Source organism: Lycium ferocissimum, chromosome 11, assembly GCF_029784015.1.
Source record: "Lycium ferocissimum isolate CSIRO_LF1 chromosome 11, AGI_CSIRO_Lferr_CH_V1, whole genome shotgun sequence".
Taxonomy (NCBI): Eukaryota; Viridiplantae; Streptophyta; class Magnoliopsida; order Solanales; family Solanaceae; genus Lycium; species Lycium ferocissimum.
In genome coordinates, this window is record NC_081352.1 from 10,621,180 (window position 1) to 10,640,052 (window position 18,873).

Below are 18,873 nucleotides of genomic sequence, written 5' to 3' on the forward strand. Positions count from 1 at the left end.
CTTTTGGCTAAAATTCGGTTTGGTTTTACATAAATCTGTGGTCAAATAAACGCGCCTAAGGCCTGTATTTTAAATGGCTAGAAGTAAGGCATATTTGGGCCAGAGCCCACGTAGCTTGTTTTGTTTTAAAAGAAAACCCAAATAAAATTGCTTCTTTGGGTTAAAACCCACTTGGCCTTCGCTGAATAATAAAATCACGGTCAATGTTTTTCTGGGCTAAGGTCCATAATTTCAATGAATAAAGAAAAGCATTATTTCTAAAACAGAATTGATTTTAAAATAAAGATCTTATCTTTTAAAATAAAATTGGGACTTTGTTATAAAGAATAGATATACACAGCAAGTACGTTTTTAAGGGAACATAAACAAGATTTTAGACCATAAGTATAATTCATTTTCTTTTTCCCAAAAGACCAACTGCGCAAAATATAAAGAGTTCTATTCTTAAAAAATCAAAACAATCCGATTTACGCCTAATTATAAAAAATTTAGGTAAGGATATTCTGAAAATGTGTTAAACGGATTAACCCGATCCACGTATGAGTAAAGTATGAATAAAACTTGTTCACCCAAATCATAAAACTAAATAAAACTTGTTCACCCAAATTCGGATTTATGATATCCAGGTCCACTATCTTACCCTTTTGGGCTGCCGTAGCTTTTCTCTTTACAGGCATTTCTGAAATACATAATACACAATTAGGGAAAAAGAAATCCTTCTATTATGGCTCTATCGCACGATCTTATGAAGAAAGAAGGTCATTCATTCCTAAAATGCCCGCAGCCTCCCGTTTATAAGTGTGGTGCGCAACACACCCACAAACAAGACTCTACTGGATACGGCTCGTAGACACATCCTAGGACAGAACCGCTCTGATACCACTTTTGTCACGACCCAACCGGAGGGCCATGACGGGCACTCGGTGCTAACCCACCTGGGTACCTCTTAGCGTACTCTCATATTCACATATAGGTGAGCCACATGGCTTACTCATAATTTATATGCATCAATAGTGCTAATCTCGTTGGGTAACAACACATTTATATCATCATCAATAACAATGCCCATATCCATATAAACAAGCCGACGAGGCTATCAAAATGATATACAAAACATGAGCTGACAAGGCTAAGCACATCTAATCATATACAACTGTCTACTAGCCTCTAAGAAGAGTACAGTATGTCACATCATATAGGCAGGACAGGACCCGACCATGCCCATAGGTATGTACACAAAAGAATAATACCAAAAGCTGTAGCTCCGGATGAAATGAAGCTCCTCTATGCAGTCCCTGAATAAGATATCTATGGATCAAGCCTGTCTCCCTGTCCACCTGCGGGCATGATGCAGCGTCCACAAACAAAAGGACGTCAGTACGAATAACATACTGAGTATGTAAAGCATAATCAACATCATAATAGGAGCATAAGAAATAGCATAAGATGGGAGAATCAGGAGATAGTAGCCATCATCGTAATTACTTACTTGTCTTTCATAGGGGCCTTTCATTTCTAATGCGTGCTCATGTACATACATATATACATATACAAATATCCATATCCGTATCCATATTCGTATCCGTATTCATATACATATTCGCATCCATAGCATACCCGACCATGAAGGTTCGGTGGTTTCACATACCCGGCCATGACAAGGCTCGGTGTCGTACATACCTGGCCCTACTAAGGCTCAGTGTTATCCGTACCCAACTGCAGTAGTGTGTGCGCGATAGGTATCATACCCGGCCATATAAGCTCGGTGTTATATAATAGTCATACATACTTAGACACGCATACATAAAAGTCCATAAGTATCATCAACATCATTGTCATCATCGTTTTCATTACATCTATCCTTATAGGATCAACTATCATATAAAAGAAGTACTAGTATCGTGAAAGTATCGAGAATCATAAGCTTTGGTACTCTTAGAGGCAGAGTCATTTATAAATCATTATGGAACTATATATATAGCAAGGGAACCATTCCTTAACGAACGAAGGGTTAGCCTTACATACCTCTTTGTCTCCTTAATTATTTAACGTTCCCCGTTGAAGCTTGAATAATCTACATTTAGAAGGATTCATAACATGGTTAAGCCTTAATGATACTCCTAAATTCATACTAGAATAATTCATGACCTAATAAAAATTGGGCAGCATTTCCCCTATTTTCTCAACTTCCACCATATCACAAAACAACTCCCAACAACTACAATAATGTCCACAATATCATAATCAAGTATTCACATTCGATTTAGCCTTCAAAATTCATTCTTGTGTTTAACTTATACCAAAAACTTCACACCTATTTAAGCGCATTTCTGTACAATGCTTCCTCATCACTATTACTACCTTCCATAACAATATTATATCCATATTATACTAAGAATCATAACTCAAGTTAGCTTATTACTCAAAAACATCATAAAAACTATATTTAGAACTCATCTTCTACTTTCTCCTTCCACCCAAGTTATTCAACAACTAAACATTCTTGATAATATGTAATAAGCATGAAAACTAACCTTTTATCTCCTAAAAATGAGCTTTGGAGCAAGCTATCAACTTATATGAAAACCCTAACTTCAATATCCAAAGAATTCTTGGAGTCTACTAACCCTAGCAAGACTTGTAACACATGGGTCTCTTGATTCTTGCCTCTTGATATTTAATCTCCCTTGAATTTTGGCTTGGATTAGTTTATGGAGTTGAAGAGAGGGTTTTTGGAGAGCTTTTGGATCTGATTTGGTGAAATAAAATGTCCAAAAGAAGTGGAGTGAATTATATAAAGCAGAACTTAAAATCTGCGCCCATTTTGATGGGCCGTCAAAATTTCTACGGACCGTCAAAATGGTCCGTAGAACTGCCCTTCTTATAATATCCTTTAAGTTACTCGTTACCATTCTCTTGTCGTATTCTTCCTTTTTATAAGCATCCACCTTCTGATGTCATATCTTCCAAGGTCTTTACCAATAATCCTCAACACTGTCTCAAATACCATCTTGGCTCGTTCATTTATCGCTGGCTTTTAGATCTTACCAACTTATTTCAGCTTGGGATCTCACTTGAAGTTTGAGTATCCATATTGGATATATTATAGCGTCAATTGTTTCCATTTGTACTTACTTTGCTTTCACCCGCTTCCCCCCTTTGGGGTTGTGCTTACACCATGTCCAGGCCTTTTCTTTATCATTTATAACTTCGATTCTCTACGTGCGAAACCTTAACCAAATCCCGAGGCGATGAGAACTCTCAATATATTGTACAAAATCTTATCGATGGTTGGTACTCGAGTAATGCAATTAATGTAGCAATTTATCCGAAGCCACATTCCCTTTATTCCGGTCAGTAATTAGCTAGTGCTTATAGTCGCTTCAAATTCTCCGTTAGGTAGCACTTATATTCTAATTATAAGTGTCCCAAGCTTTCTTATAATACTATCTTTATCCCAACGAATAACGTCTGTTTCTTCTAATAAATTCACAATGCATCAGTTGTTTCGTAAATCCACAATCCTTGTCCTTTAAAGATTTCACTATTCCTGAGGTGAAGTCGCATATACGCAAAGACTTTTTTATGCCTCATACTCTCTCTCTCTCTTGTTGTATATCAAATGCTAACTTCTAACTTATCCAAAATCATGTCGAATTTGTCTTAATAGTGGTCTTGTCTTATTATCGTTTCGTCGCACTACATCTTTAAGTCCATGCTATATGTTTCCCCTTTTTATTCTATATTCATACTCAATTAATTACGTCTGTCTTGGGTACTTCCTTTAGTATTTCCTTCGTTTTCTCGTCTATGTCCATCTTTCACGTTGTGCACGAGGAAGCTCATGCTACTCCCCGTATCCTTGGAAAACACTATTTCTACATAACCCCTTTCTCGTTTTCAAATCATGTTCGTTTATCTCTTTTTTTATTCTTATCACACCCGGTCATTTCGATATTTGTTACGTCTTGTTGCTCATCTTTTCCTAGATCATCTTTAGTACTTCACCAACAACACATGAAATATATGATCCTAAACAGCCCACAAGTTTAAGTTTTTATTCCACAAATTCCATCTCAATTAGTCGATGAGACCGATAAAATGTTACTATAAGGTATTTTCCAACCACCCAGAAGAAAGCTAGAGCCCGACAAGCACCACGAACTTCTTAGTACTTAATTCACATAGTTTATCCCCATATTTTTTTTTTTGAGTCATGAGCGAATCATTTAAATTCCCAACTCGCTTGTCACACGCTTTGTATTCTTCCAATAAGGTGAAACTTAATCGCCGGACATTTTTGTCCTTCAACATAGGCTTTTTCTAAAGCAAAATGTGGTTGGAACGTATAATCGGTCCGTTTAAATGAATTGCGAAGTCGCTGCTCGTATATGCTTTCTCGAAATAAAATTTCCCAATAAGGATGATGCTGCTTACGAATGACATGGAGGATATCTCTTGAGCTTCAATCCAACGTAATAATTTACCCTATCGTATCGACTTTTAAGACATATTAAGAACTTATATCCCATTCTCCTTTTATATTTTTCGGAAAAATTTGGGCGAGGTTCCTCCGTACTTCTTACTATCCCAAACCTCGCACGCAGAAATACCAACAATGCCTCACGGTGGCCAACATATATACACATATATCATATCGTATCATAGCCACACAGGGCTAACAATTTCAAGTAAAAGTATAAAGATGTCGAGACTTACCTCACATGTCCAACTTAAATTGCACCTGTTGCACTTTCCTGTTTACTTTCCGTTTCAATCTTCAACTCTATATTTCAATCGTACTTCAAATACCTTACCCGACATACATCTTTTATACCATTGCTTACCTGTGTACTGTGTAGCTTCCTTTATTATCATCGTCACTTTCTTACGTCGATGCCGTTCTTCACCGAAATCAAGGGTTAGTAAAAGGAATTTCATTTCCTATGGCCGGGCTCTATCGCACGATCTTAGATATCAAAGAAAGGTAACATCCTAAATGTCCTGTAGCTTCCTGTTTATAGATGTGGTGCACAACACACCGATAAACAAGGCTCTACTAGACACGGCCTGTAGACATTCCGAGGACAAACCGCTCTGATGCCACTTCTGTCACGACCCAACCCCGTAGGCCGTGACTAGTGCCCGAGTTGGGCACCCGAACACACTCATCCAATCCGAATCACATGTAGCTATACGTGCATAATTATCACACGCTCAAATGATATCAAACTCGTCTCGCATACGCATATATAAACATAATATATATATATATATATATATATATATATATATATATATATATATATATATCGAGAAGAGCAAGGCTATCAAATGGCGCAACGCCCAAACATATATACAGATGCACGCCGACAAGGCCGCCATGGTGAGCGGGATCGCCCGGTAACATATATCATACAAACACACACGTACGTAAGTAGGCACAAACCCACATATACGTCTACGTACCTCTAAACGGACCAACCGAACCATACGCGGGGACAGGCCCCGCCGTACCCCTGAACAAATATATATACATATGCAACGGATGAATATGTACCAAAATGTAGGCTCCGAAATAAGAGAAGCACTCCAAACGGCAGAAGAGGGTGTCCTAAACGGGAGGATCACCAAACTGTGCGTCTGTACCGTAAGCATGAAACGCATTTCGAAGAAAGGGGTCGAAGACGAAATATGTACTGAGTAGGCAAAGCAGAAGGTACAAGAATTAAATCTGAATCATAATCGAAATGTAAATACAGAAAGTAAGTGCGATTTCAAAATGTCAAATGTTTTCTTTCAAAAATACAAATCATGCATAGGGTACTGGGAATATGGTCGCCCGCCTGCATGATGGCGCCATAACACAGCATAACACCAGAAAGTTTCAAATCTCTGAATCCCCGTCACATATCACAACACAGCATAACACCAAACACAGCATAACGCCAAACACAGCATAACACCGGAGTATATCAAAGTGCGCACGATAACAGAACCGGCCCGGGACTCGGTGAAAAATATCATAATAGTGGGCACGAGCAGAGTAGTGCGGAAACCATATGCATATAAATAAATAAATTTCTTTCAAACTCAATAGCCAAATATTTTTACAGACATCTGAAGGCTCAAAATAAAATTCGGGTCAATTGGAATTAGTATAAGAGAGTTACAAACTTTCGAAATATTTAATCTTCGAAAATATTTCATAAGTCGTATTTAGAAATTCGAGTACCATTTATATTAAGAAGATTTCAAATAAAATTATGGAGCACTTCAAAGGGAGCTTTAGAATCATACGCGCGCATATCCAAAATATACATATCCAAACTTTGGCCATATCAAATATTTTTCGGACATCATTGTGGATCACATATTCATACTAATAAACTTCATGGATAACATTATGGATCAAATCCAATGGGGACTTTAAGACCATATTTTCATATCGAAATATTCATCAAAGGCTTTAGTCTTCTCATTTTCTTTCGAACAACATCTAGAACATAATAAATAGAATATTTGAACATCATAAAATATGTACCCAGCCATATGGAATAGCTTATGGAGGTCAAAGATGTTAGCCATCCTAGTGGCTCCAAGAATAGGATCCTTTTTTTTTATATATAAGCATACATATACATTTTGTTTCTCCCAAAACGGATCATGTCAAAAAGAAGGAACGATAGGCTTTACATACCTCGATCGCTCGCTAATCAATTTCCGAATCAAGTCTCGGTCTCTCCAATATCTACAATAATATTATCAATTACCCATAAATTAGCTACTAGTACTTAGAATTTTAAATCCAACTAGCACTTGTCTACAGAAATTTCGGCAGCATTTCCCTTATATATTCGCCTATCCGAATTTTCAATTGTTCTCCGTTGACACGTAAATACCAACAATAACATATGGACACAACCATATCTTCAATTCTTTTATTACAACAAGAACAACAACATATCAAAACAGCCCCCAACTATAACATAGCGATGCCCGAAATTCTAACGAACACTTACAATACACCAAGCAGCCCATATACACTTCTTATACCTTATTCCATGCAATCTTTTCAGCAAATTTAATGAAATACTACAGCAGCTACACCACAACTACATCATCTATCCACATGCAAGTAAATCACATTATTATCATTATAATCCCTACAACAACCCACAACAAATTTAACTCCAACTCTAACCATTAAATTCCTTCATTCTCATCACATAATCCATGATAACAACAACAATAATCATATGAACATAATCATACCCTCAATCCTTTCAATTCAAAGCAAGGATAACAACATGTCCATAAAACAACACAACTTTAAATTTAACTATTTAATTCCTCCATAATGCTACTAAAATCAATTCATCATTCTTACTCGAAACACCCCCTTACACGGCCCAATTTATAATTCAACATCAACATACATAACCCTTTTGTATTTAACACACATCTACCAAGCTATACAAGTCTAAACTACCTCCAAAACATGTAGAAAAGAATTAAATCTTACCTTAGAGACAAGCTCTAATTTTCACCATGTAATGTCTTCAAGAAAGCCATGACATCCATATTTTTCCTCCTCTTTATCTTCAAATCTCTCCAATTAATTGTGTAGAAGGGGGGCAAAATGGCTGTGAATGTTGGCGCCGTGAATGCTGCCCGTGAACGTTGGCGCGCCGCCCGTGAACAGCTGGCCGAACTCTCTCTCTTTAAGTCGAGAGCTCCTCTCACTAAGACCTAATCCGCAAGATTAAATTGTGTATAAGTTGATGACTTAGTCATCCACTTATGCTTATATATCATCTTTACAAAGTGACATGTGTCAACTTTTTATTCAACCACCAATCAAATTGCCATGTGTTGTGGGCCCACTTGATCCCACTAATGACTTAATAATCTAATCATGGTAAATTAATCTCAAATTTCCATTAATATTTCCATACTAAATAAAATTGCAAGCAAGTCGTGCACTTACTAAAATCAGGGATTAAAATCCTTGTCTCATATCCAACAATAATCTTGTCATTGGATTTATGTTGATTTACTTACGAATAATCCGTGGTATAAAAATACGGGGTCTAACAGTAACTCCAGTGTCCACGATTAGGACAACTAACACCTAATGAATCTCAACTGACGAAACTGCGAGGTGTAACATTCTCCCCCTCTTAGGAACATTCGTCCTCGAGCGATAGACTTTTGGGGATTCTACAAAAATTTTGCCAGAGTTTTTCCTGTAATATGGCACTACCACCCTGTCATAGCAACCCAAAATGTATATCGCCTCACAGGGCTACAACAACAACATCAACAACCATGGCCACACACGACCAAGATAACATTGAACAAAGAATTACATACCTGGGGGCAATGGTGTCTCTGCCTAAGTCTCCTCTGAAGGTGGAAAAAAATGCGGGTACCTGAACTTCATGGCTTCTTCCACTTCCAATGTCATTTCCTCTATGTTATTATTTCTCCATAAGACTTTAACTGAAGCTACATCTTTGGTTCTGAGTCTCCGTACTTGCCTATCTAGAATGGCAATGGGAACTTCTTCGTAGGATAATTGCTCAGTGACTTGCACATCATCTACCGGTACAACTCTAGAAGGATCTCCAATGCACTTACGAAGCATCGATACATGGAAAACTGGATGGACTGACTCCAAATTCGTAGGTAGGTCTAATTCATATGCCACTTGGCCTACCTTGCGTACAACCTCATAAGGTCCAATGTACCGGGGACTAAGCTTGCCCTTTTTGCCAAATCTCATGACGCCCTTCATTGGCGACACCTTCAAGAATACCTAATCTTTCACTTGGAACTCTAAGTCTCTCCGACGATTATCCGCATAGGATTTTTTGACGACTCTGAGTTGTTAATAATCGATCCTATATAAACTTGACTTTCTCTATAGCTTTCTTGACCAAGTCTGGTCCTACCAATTTGGTCTCTCCTACTTCGAACCACCCAATTGGAGATCTACACTTTCGCCCATATAAAGCCTAATACGGGGCCATTTGGATGCAAGAATGATAACCATTGTTATAAGCAAATTCAATAAGTGGTAAGTGATCATCCCAACTACCTCCAAAATCCAATACACATGCCCGTAACATATCCTCAAGAGTCTGAATGGTACGTTCAGCTTGCCCATCCGTCTGTGGGTGAAATGCCGTGCTAAGGGGTCACCGAGTCCCCAAACCCGGGAAAGATTTCCAAAAATTGGCTGTAAACTGAGTTCCTCTATCGGAGATAATAGAAACTGGAACACCGTGAAGTCGCACTATCTCTTTGACATAAAGCTTTGCATAATCTTCTGCTACATATGCAGTTCTGATTGGTAAGAAATAAGCTGACTTCGTGAGTCTATCCACAATTACCCATATAGAATCGTACTTACATCGAGAATGGGGTAAGCCTGTAATGAAGTCCATGTTAATTACTTTCCATTTCCAAGTTGGAATTTCTATAGATTGCAACAATCCACCCGGCTTTTGGTGCTCAATTTTCACTGGCCGACGCTAGGACATTGAGCTACGAATTCCGCTTATTTCTCTCTTCATCCCATTCCACCAATATATAGATTTAAGATCATGATACATTTTCGTTGCTCGGGTGACGAATAACGAGAACAATAAGGCTTCTCTCAATATTTGGTGGCGCAATCTCGCAACATCGTGAACACATAACCTCGCCTCGGCACGTAGAACTCCATCTCCAGAAATCTCAAATGATGACTTCTCCTTCTGGGGAGTGTATTTCTATAATGAATTAGCATGGGATCTTCGTATTGACGCTCTTTCACTTCCACTACTAGTGACGAGACAGCTGCATTTTGAATGATAGCTCCCATACTACCTGAGTCCACTACTCGAACTCCTACGCTAGCTAACTGCTGGAGCTCATGAGCCATCTCACTTTTCTATGTTTGCACATCGCATAAACTTCCCATGGATCTACGGCTAAGAGCATCAGCCACAACATTTTCTTTCCCGGAATGATACAGGATGTCGACATTAGTCTTTCAATAATTCCAACCATGGTCGTTGCCGTAAATTCAATTCTTTCTACTTGAAAATATACTGAAGGCTCTTATGATCTACATAACTATCAACATGGATGCCATACAAATAATGTCTCCACATCTTCAATGCATGAATTACTGTAGCCAATTCAAGTAGGTCGGATAATTTTTCTTATGTTTCCGCAACTATCTTGAAGCATACGCAAGCACCTTATCATGTTGCATCAACACACAGCCTAGCCCAATGCCTGAAGCATCACAGTACACAACATAACTTCCGATCCCTCTAGAAGCGTCAGGACTAGGGCAGAAGTTAACCTATCCTTTAGCTCTTGGAAACTGCGTTCACAAGCATCTGTCCATTGAAATTTAGCTAATTTCGGGTCGGCTTCGTGAGTGCGTTAGGAAATAGAAGAAAAGCCTTCTACAAATCTCCTGTAATAACCCGCTAAGCCCAGAAAACTACGGACCTCCGTAGGTGTTATGGGCCTTGGCCAAGTCTTAACTGCTTTAATCTTTTGGGTATCTACTCGAATACCATTGGCTGAAATAATATGTCCCAAAAAGGTCACTGAGTTCAACCAAAATTCACACTTAGAAAATTTAGCAAATAACTCTTGAGTTTAGAGAACTCCAAGAACTAAGACGCAAATGATCCGCATGTTCTGCCTCGGACCTAGAATATACCAGGATATCGTCGATGAACATAATCACAAATAAATCTAAGAAGGTCCTGAACCCATTATTCATCAAATCTATAAATACTGCCGGTGCATTAGTTAGCCCGAATGACATTACCCGGAACTCAAAATGGCTGTATCTGGTTCTGAAGGCTATTTTAGGAATATCTTTCTCCCTGACTCGTACTTGATAATACCCGGATCTCAAATCTATCTTTGAAAATCATTTGGCGTCTTGTACTTGGTCAAACAAATCATCAATCCTCGGAAGAGGATATTTATTCTTGACTGTCACCTTATTTAGCTGTCGATAGTCAATGCACATTCTCAAGGAGCCATCTTTCTTTCGAACGAACAACACGGGTTCTCCCCACGGGGATGAACTGGGCCTAATAAAACCTTTTTCAAGCAAGTCCTTCAATTGCTCCTTCAACTCTTTCAACTCTACGGGAGCCATTCTGTAAAGTGGAATAGATATGGGCTTTGTATCCGATAGCACATCAATAGCAAAATCAATCTCCCGTTCAGGAGGGAGACCTGGAAGCTCTTCCGGGAATATATCCGAAAACTTATTCATCACGGGAACAGAATGAAGAGTTGGCGATTCAGTTTCTACATCATGAACCCGAACTAGATGGTAAATACAACCTTTGGCGATCATCTTCCTTGCCTTGAGATAGGAAATAAACCTACCTTTTGGAGACGCAGTATTTCCTTTCCATTCTAAAACTGGTTCTCCCGGAAACCGGAAGTGAACTATTTTCATTCTACAATCAACATTGGCATAGCAAGAAGCTAACCAATCCATGCCCATGATAACGTCAAAGTCCACCATTTTTAACTCATGTAAATCAACCATAGTACGATGGTCAAAAATCACAGCTACACAATTTCTATATACTCGGCTAGTTATTACCAGTTCACCAACGGGTGTAGATACCTCAAAAGGTTTGATCGATTCTGGTTTGACCCCAAACCGACCCGCAATATATGGAGTAACATATGACAATGTGGAGCCCGGATCTATCAAAGCATATACATGGCGAGAAAATACCAATAATATACCGTGACAACATCAGGAGAAGACTCAAGATCTTGGCGTCCAGCCAAAGCATAAATACGGTGCTGAGGACCACTAGAACTAGGAGCTCTCCCTCTGCCTTTACCATGGCTGACCGGCGCCTATAAACCTTGCCCCATAGGGCGTATCGATGATGAAGACCTGACTGCCTATCCTGAAGGCTGGACTCTACCCCTACCACCAACCAAAGGGCAATCACGCATGATATGGCCTGACCGACCGTATGTATAGCAAACCTCTGAACCTAGTCGACACTAGCCCCAATATAACTTCCCATACTGCGAACACCGTGGCACGGGTGACCTAGCCTGACCCGAATCACCCCTGAACTGAGAACCCGAAGCCCTGAAACTCTGACTCGGCAAGGAATAAGTAGATCTATCAAATCTCTGACCTGTAAACCGTGGAGGCGCACTAGTCATAGAATCGCCTGAATGCCTAGAAAACTGTTGTCTTGGCCTGCCTCTATACTCACCTGTTGGACCCGAAGATCTAGCCCTCTTGTTATACCCTCTATTATTCTCACACTCACTTTTTTGTTGTTGTTAGCTTTCTTCCAAATTCTGGGCATGGGCTTGAATGCGTGAAGTATCCATGTTGTCCTGAAGGGATGCAGTCAAGCACCTATCCATCAAATGTGGCCCTAGGCCTCTCACAAATCGGTGCACGCGATCACCCATATCCGCTACCATAGCCGGAGCATACCTAGCCAAAGAATTGAAGCGGAGACTATACTCTAAAGCACTCATACTTCCTTGCCTAAGATTTAAGAACTTATCGGCTCTAGCTCGCCGAACCTCTGGAGGCAAGTAGTGTCGGAGGAAGGCATCCACGAATTCTTGCCATACCGGGAGAGGTGTATTGACTCCCCGTGAAGCCATCCAAACTGTCTACCAATGAACCGCGACATCCCTCAATCTATAGGATGCTAACTCCACCGATTCAATGTCCGAAACATGCATTAACCGAAGTGTCCTCAATATCCCATCAATGAAATTATAAGGGTCCTCATCTGGCTTCGACTCGAAGAATTTCGGAGGGTTCAAGCTAATAAAATCACGGGCCCTTGCACTAACAGCCCTATCACCCTTCCCTGTACCTTGCCGCTGAGTCTGGGCGGTAACTAACTGAGTAAGTAAATGAATGGCCTCTTATACATCTTGGCCCGACGCATCTGGTGGAGGAGCTGGAGGTGCTGAAGCTGGGGCTGAGGCTCCCTCATGCTCCTCGTAAAACAGGTACTCGAGTGAGAGGACCGAGATTGAGCCGCATTCTAGGACTCACTTTCCTCACAACCGTTGGCGGTGCTCTTTCAGCCCGCTTTCCTACCACCTATCTTGCCCTTTTGGCCGTCGTAGCTTTTCTTTTTACGAGAATTTCTGAAATACATAATACACGGTTAGGGAAAAAGAAATCCTTATATCATGGCTCTATCGCACGATCTTATAAAGAAAGAAGGTCATTCATTCCTAAAATGCCCGCAGCCTCCTGTTCATAAGTGTGGCGCGCAACACACCCATAAACAAGACTCTATTGGACACGGCTCGTAGACACACCCTAGGACAGAACTGCTCTGATACCACTTTTGTCACGACCCAACCGGAGGGCCATGACGGGCACCTGGTGCTAACCCATCCGGGTACCTCTTATCGTACTCTCATATTCACATATAGGTGAGCCACATGGCTTACTCATAATTTATATACATCAATAGTGCTAATCTCGTTGGGCAACAACACATTTATATCATCATCAATAACAATGCCCATATCCATATAAACAAGCCGACGAGACTATCAAAATGGTATAAAAAATATGAGCCGACAAGGCTAAGGACATCTAATCATATACAACTATCTACGAGCCTCTAAGAAGAGTAGAGTATGTCACATCATATAGGCGTCACAGGACAGAGTATGTCACATCATATAGGCATCACAGGACCCCGCCATGCCCATAGGTATATACACAAAAGAATAATACCAAAATCTATAGCTCCGAATGAAATGGAGCTCCTCTATGCAGTCCCTGAATAAGATATCTATGGATCAAGCCTGTCTCCCTGTCCACCTACGGGCATGACGCAGCGTCCACAAACAAAAGAACGTCAGTACGAATAAAGTACTGAGTATGTAAAGCATAATCAACATCATAATAGGAGCATAAGAAATAGCATAAGATGGGAGAATCAAGAGATAGTAGCCATCATCGTAATTACTTACTTGTCTTTCATAGGGACCTTCTATTTCTAATGCGCGCTCGTGTACATACATATATACATATACAAATATCCATATCCGGATCCATATTCGTATTCGTATTCATATACATATTCGCATCCATAGCATACCCGACCATGAAGGTTCGGTGGATTCACATACCCAGCCATGACAAGGCTCGGTGTCATACATACCTGGCCCTACCAAGGCTCATTGTTATGCGTACCCAACTGCTGTGGTGTGCACGCGATAGGTATCATACCCGGCCATATAAGCTCGGTGTTACATAATAGTCATACATACTTAGACATGTATACATAAAAGTCCATAAATATCATCAACATCATTGCCATCATCGTTTTCGTTACATCTATCCTTATAGGATCAACTATCATATAAAGGAAGTACTAGTATCGTGAAAGCGAGAATCATAAGCTTTGTTCCTCCAGAGGTAGAGTTTATATATATATATATATATATATATATATATATATATATATATATATATATATATATATAGATATATATATATATATATATATATATATATAGAGAGAGAGAGAGAGAGAGAGAGAGAGAGAGCAAGGGAACCATGCCTTAATGAAAGAAGGGTTAGCCTTACATACCTCTTTGTCTCCTTAACTATTTAACGTTCCTCGTTGAAGCTTGAATAATCTACATTTAGAAGGATTCATAACATGGTTAAGCCTTAATGATACTCCTAAATTCATACTAGAATAATTCATGACCTAATGAAAATTGGGCAGCATTTCCCCTATTTTCTCAACTTCCACCATATCACAAAACAACTCCCAACAACTACAATAATGTCCACAATATCATAATCAAGTATTCACATTCGATTTAGCCTTCAAAATTCATCCTTATGTTCAACTTATACCAACAACTTCACACCCATTTAAGCACATTTCTGTACAATGCTTCCTCATCACTATTACTACCTTCCATAACAATATTATATCCATATTATACTAAGAATCATAACTCAAGTTATCATACTACTCAAAAACATCATAAAAACTATATTAGAACTCATCTTCTACTTTCTCCTTCCACCCAAGTTATTCAACAAAACATTCTTGATAATATGTAATAAGCATGAAAACTAACCTTTTATCTCCTAAGAATGAGCTTTGGAGCAAGCTATCAACTTATATGAAAACCCTAGCTTCAATATCCAAAGAATTCTTGGAGTCTACTAACCCTAGCAAGACTTGTAACACATGGGTCTCTTTATTCTTGCCTCTTGATATTTAATCTCCCTTGAATTTTCGCTTGGATTAGTTTATGGAGTTGAAGAGAGGGTTTTTGGAGAGCTTTTGGATCTAATTTGGTGAAATAAAATGTCCAAAAGAAGTGGAGTGAATTATATAAAGCGGAACTTAAAATCCCGTCGGGCAATTCTGCGCCCATTTTGACGGGCCGTCAAACTTTCTACGGACCGTCAAAATGATCCGTAGAACTGCCCGGTCATATATGGTTCACTGTAACCATTTTACGCTGGGCTGGTGAAATTTTACGGGCCGCAGAAATTTCTACGGGGCGTCAAATGGTCCGCAGAAATTTTCTGCTCAGACAGTCTGTCGTAAAACACCCATAACTTTTTACTCCGATGTCATATTGACAAACGGTTTTTTGAGTTGGAAACTAGAATCGATGAAATTTAATTTGGATAAAAGAAATACACCAAAACTCCTCATATTCTAGGAGATATGACTCCCCCAATCTGGACCAAAATCCTGTCCGAAAATTTTGCCAAGTTTTACCAAATTTCCCACAAACTCCATTCCTTTATTTGCTTGTTCTTAAATCCTTCCATAGCTCATTTCATGGTCTTAAACCCCTATAATCATAATATGGGAACATATAATCTCATATATCCTAGTGGGTAACTCCAGTTTCCACGATTAGGACAACTAACACCTAACAAATCTCAACGGACGAAACTACGAGGTGTAACAACTAAAGAACCAAAATACTTCTTTTGGAACTGTTATGAGTCAGGGTTGGTTCGTAGTCGTCCAACAGCCCTAACGTTTCAGCCCCAGTTATCCGCTCGGGTTCCCGGTCTTTTGTAAAAAACTCACTCTAGTGAAACTAGGATAGAGCTAAGCCAAATTCCTACCGAACTAGAGAATTCATACCTAGATGAGCTTTGGGTATCTCAGACCTACCTAAAGCTCATTAAGAGAGACCACCTTGTGTTCGGACGGTCTATGACCCGAAAAACACCACATCTCATTTATGTGCTAAGTGGAAGCATGTTTAGTGCTTATCTGATGAACCATTGACCCTGTGGGGATGGAGGAATCCTAACAATGTTCTGTTTTGTAGATGGAAGGCTGCATCCATTTTGACATACTCGTCGAGGCTCTGGATTTATTAAGGGTTTGGTAGGCATGGTTAAGTGATGCTCACAAAAAGACAATTAGTTGCACTCTAGGTCACCTGCCGGCTATCATGACAATGAAAGATCGTCCGAAACTAATAGAAGTATTAGCCGGACATTGGGACGATAAGGAAATGTTCTTCTGCTTCGGCGAAATTGAGATGACTCCGACCTTGGAGGAGATTAGGGATGCCATAGACACCAATAGAACCTGTCTAAGGAGACGACACAAACTAGATCACCACCTGTTATTTCCACAGAGGCCCACAGTCGGCCAGATTATGAAGTTCCTTGCACTGACTGAGGCACCTTGGGCGCGAGGACCCACTGTAGCCTTTAGGGACCTATAACGGAGATTCGGAGATTTCACCAGGTATACTCTGACGAGAGAGTTCAAGAGTAGAGAAGAATGGGAAGTTGTTAGACCCTTGGCATTCGCCATAGCCTTGCTGGGCATTATGGTGTTTCCACAGGGTGACTCGATAGCCATAGACACCCGAGTGATCTACTTAACCCATGCTATTTTTTATGGTATAACCAAGGACCAAGAAACAAGGTACTTTGACTGAGCACCCATCATCCTAGCAGACATTTTTGGGGCTTTGGACAAATGCCAGAATGTTTCTAATACTTCCAATGATGTAGCATGTTGTTACAATGGTGGATTATCAAACACATCAACATGGCTAAGGAAGTCCAGTATCTAAGCAACAACAATAGGGTAGATCGCCTGACAAATTATTGCGCGAATCCAGTGGATGTTTCCGGACTTCATATCAGAAAATATGGTAGTTCGGGACAAGAATTGTCCTTTTGTGCCATTAGATGGGGTACGAGGAATCCGTCCTTATTATCCATCTCGAGTTCTAGGAAAATTTGGTAGGAGGCAAGTGATACCTCAGGTAGGAAATCCTAAGCAATTCATTATTGAGCACACAGGGTAGAAGATCAAGAACGCCGAGGTGATCCTCAGAGAATGGAATGGTCGCGTGAGTTGGGCCCAGATACTTTAGCTCCAGACAGGTTCGAGGCAGGGTGTGACCCAGGGTATCACGAATGGCTACAGGGGCACTTTCCCCGTGCATCTATCCCAAGGCCCGCACCTCTTCACGATGCCCAAGAAGAGGAGTGTCTACAGGAATGTCTGGAAAGCACAGATGAGCACTTAGCCCAGATCTTAGAAGAAATAGATCCGGTGATAGTCAGGATGGAAATGTACCAAGAATGACTTCAAATTCGGACCACCCTTCGGAGGGTGAAGAAGGTCAGGCAAGCCAGGCCTCGACATCAGCCGCTAGAGGAGAACCCTGCTGATTTACTGCTTTATATTGAGCCCCTTGCCGGCGTCATCATGTAATCCCTTTGATAAAGATATTTTTATTACTTTTTATTAACTAATGATGATTTTTCAGGGCAATGATTCACTCTCACAAATGGCACTAGCATGCTTCAATCGATTAGGAGAGCCTTGACTCAAAAAGGTTTGTGAACGCAAATAGTATAAATATCTACCAAATTACATGAATGTTTGCTACGTGCTTCACATGCCTATGTGCTATATGTGTTATCATATATTAAGGCTTGAATACATTTGATCCGATGATCTAAAACTATATACCAAAAGAAAAAACCAAAAGCTTAAAACTTACCCAAATTTATCTCCATAAAAGGTTGACTTACCATGGCAAACCAAGGAGAACAAGAGACGCAGACTCTGGGAGAGACAGCGAAAATGCTGAGAGACAAGGTGTTGCAAATGGAGAAGCACCTCCAAGAAATAGGGAGGAAAATTGAGGCAGTGGACAGATTGCTAAAAATGGTTGGCAACCCGCCAGAGGGCATACCACAGCAAAAATACTATGGGAATGTCCCGGAAGGAGTAAGGAATTTAGTGCTGAACTATATACCTTTGGAGAGAAGGCCCATGACGCCTAGAGAGGAGACTCCGGGAGGAGTGAATGAAAGCCAAGGAGCTAGATTAGATTATTGGGTAACAAAGTCCGACCCGTAAGAGGAGTCAGTTCCTCAACAGAAAGCCTCTGAACCCATTGAGGAGGAAGAACTAGAAGAGGGAGAGCCTCAGAACATGGAGGAGGAGGAAGTAGAGCCTATTGACATAGAGGCTGAGGGGAAGGAAGAACCCTTTGAGATGTTTCTGAGTTTACAGAGGAGGGGAATGATACTAATGAGGAATCTAATTATTATGCCCCAACCGACGAGGGATCTGACTTCTACGCACCCTCACCCATGCTAGCACCTGTAACCTCCACCATGACATCAGAGAATTTTGGAAGGATAGGCCCTTCTGGCCTGCTTAGTGGTGAATAGCTCTCAAAGCCCATTCCTCCCCATTCGCCATGGGGAATAGCTTTCAAAACACATTCCTCCCCATTCAGAGTGGCTCCATAGCCTGTCATCTGTAAGGAGTTATATGAAAAGAT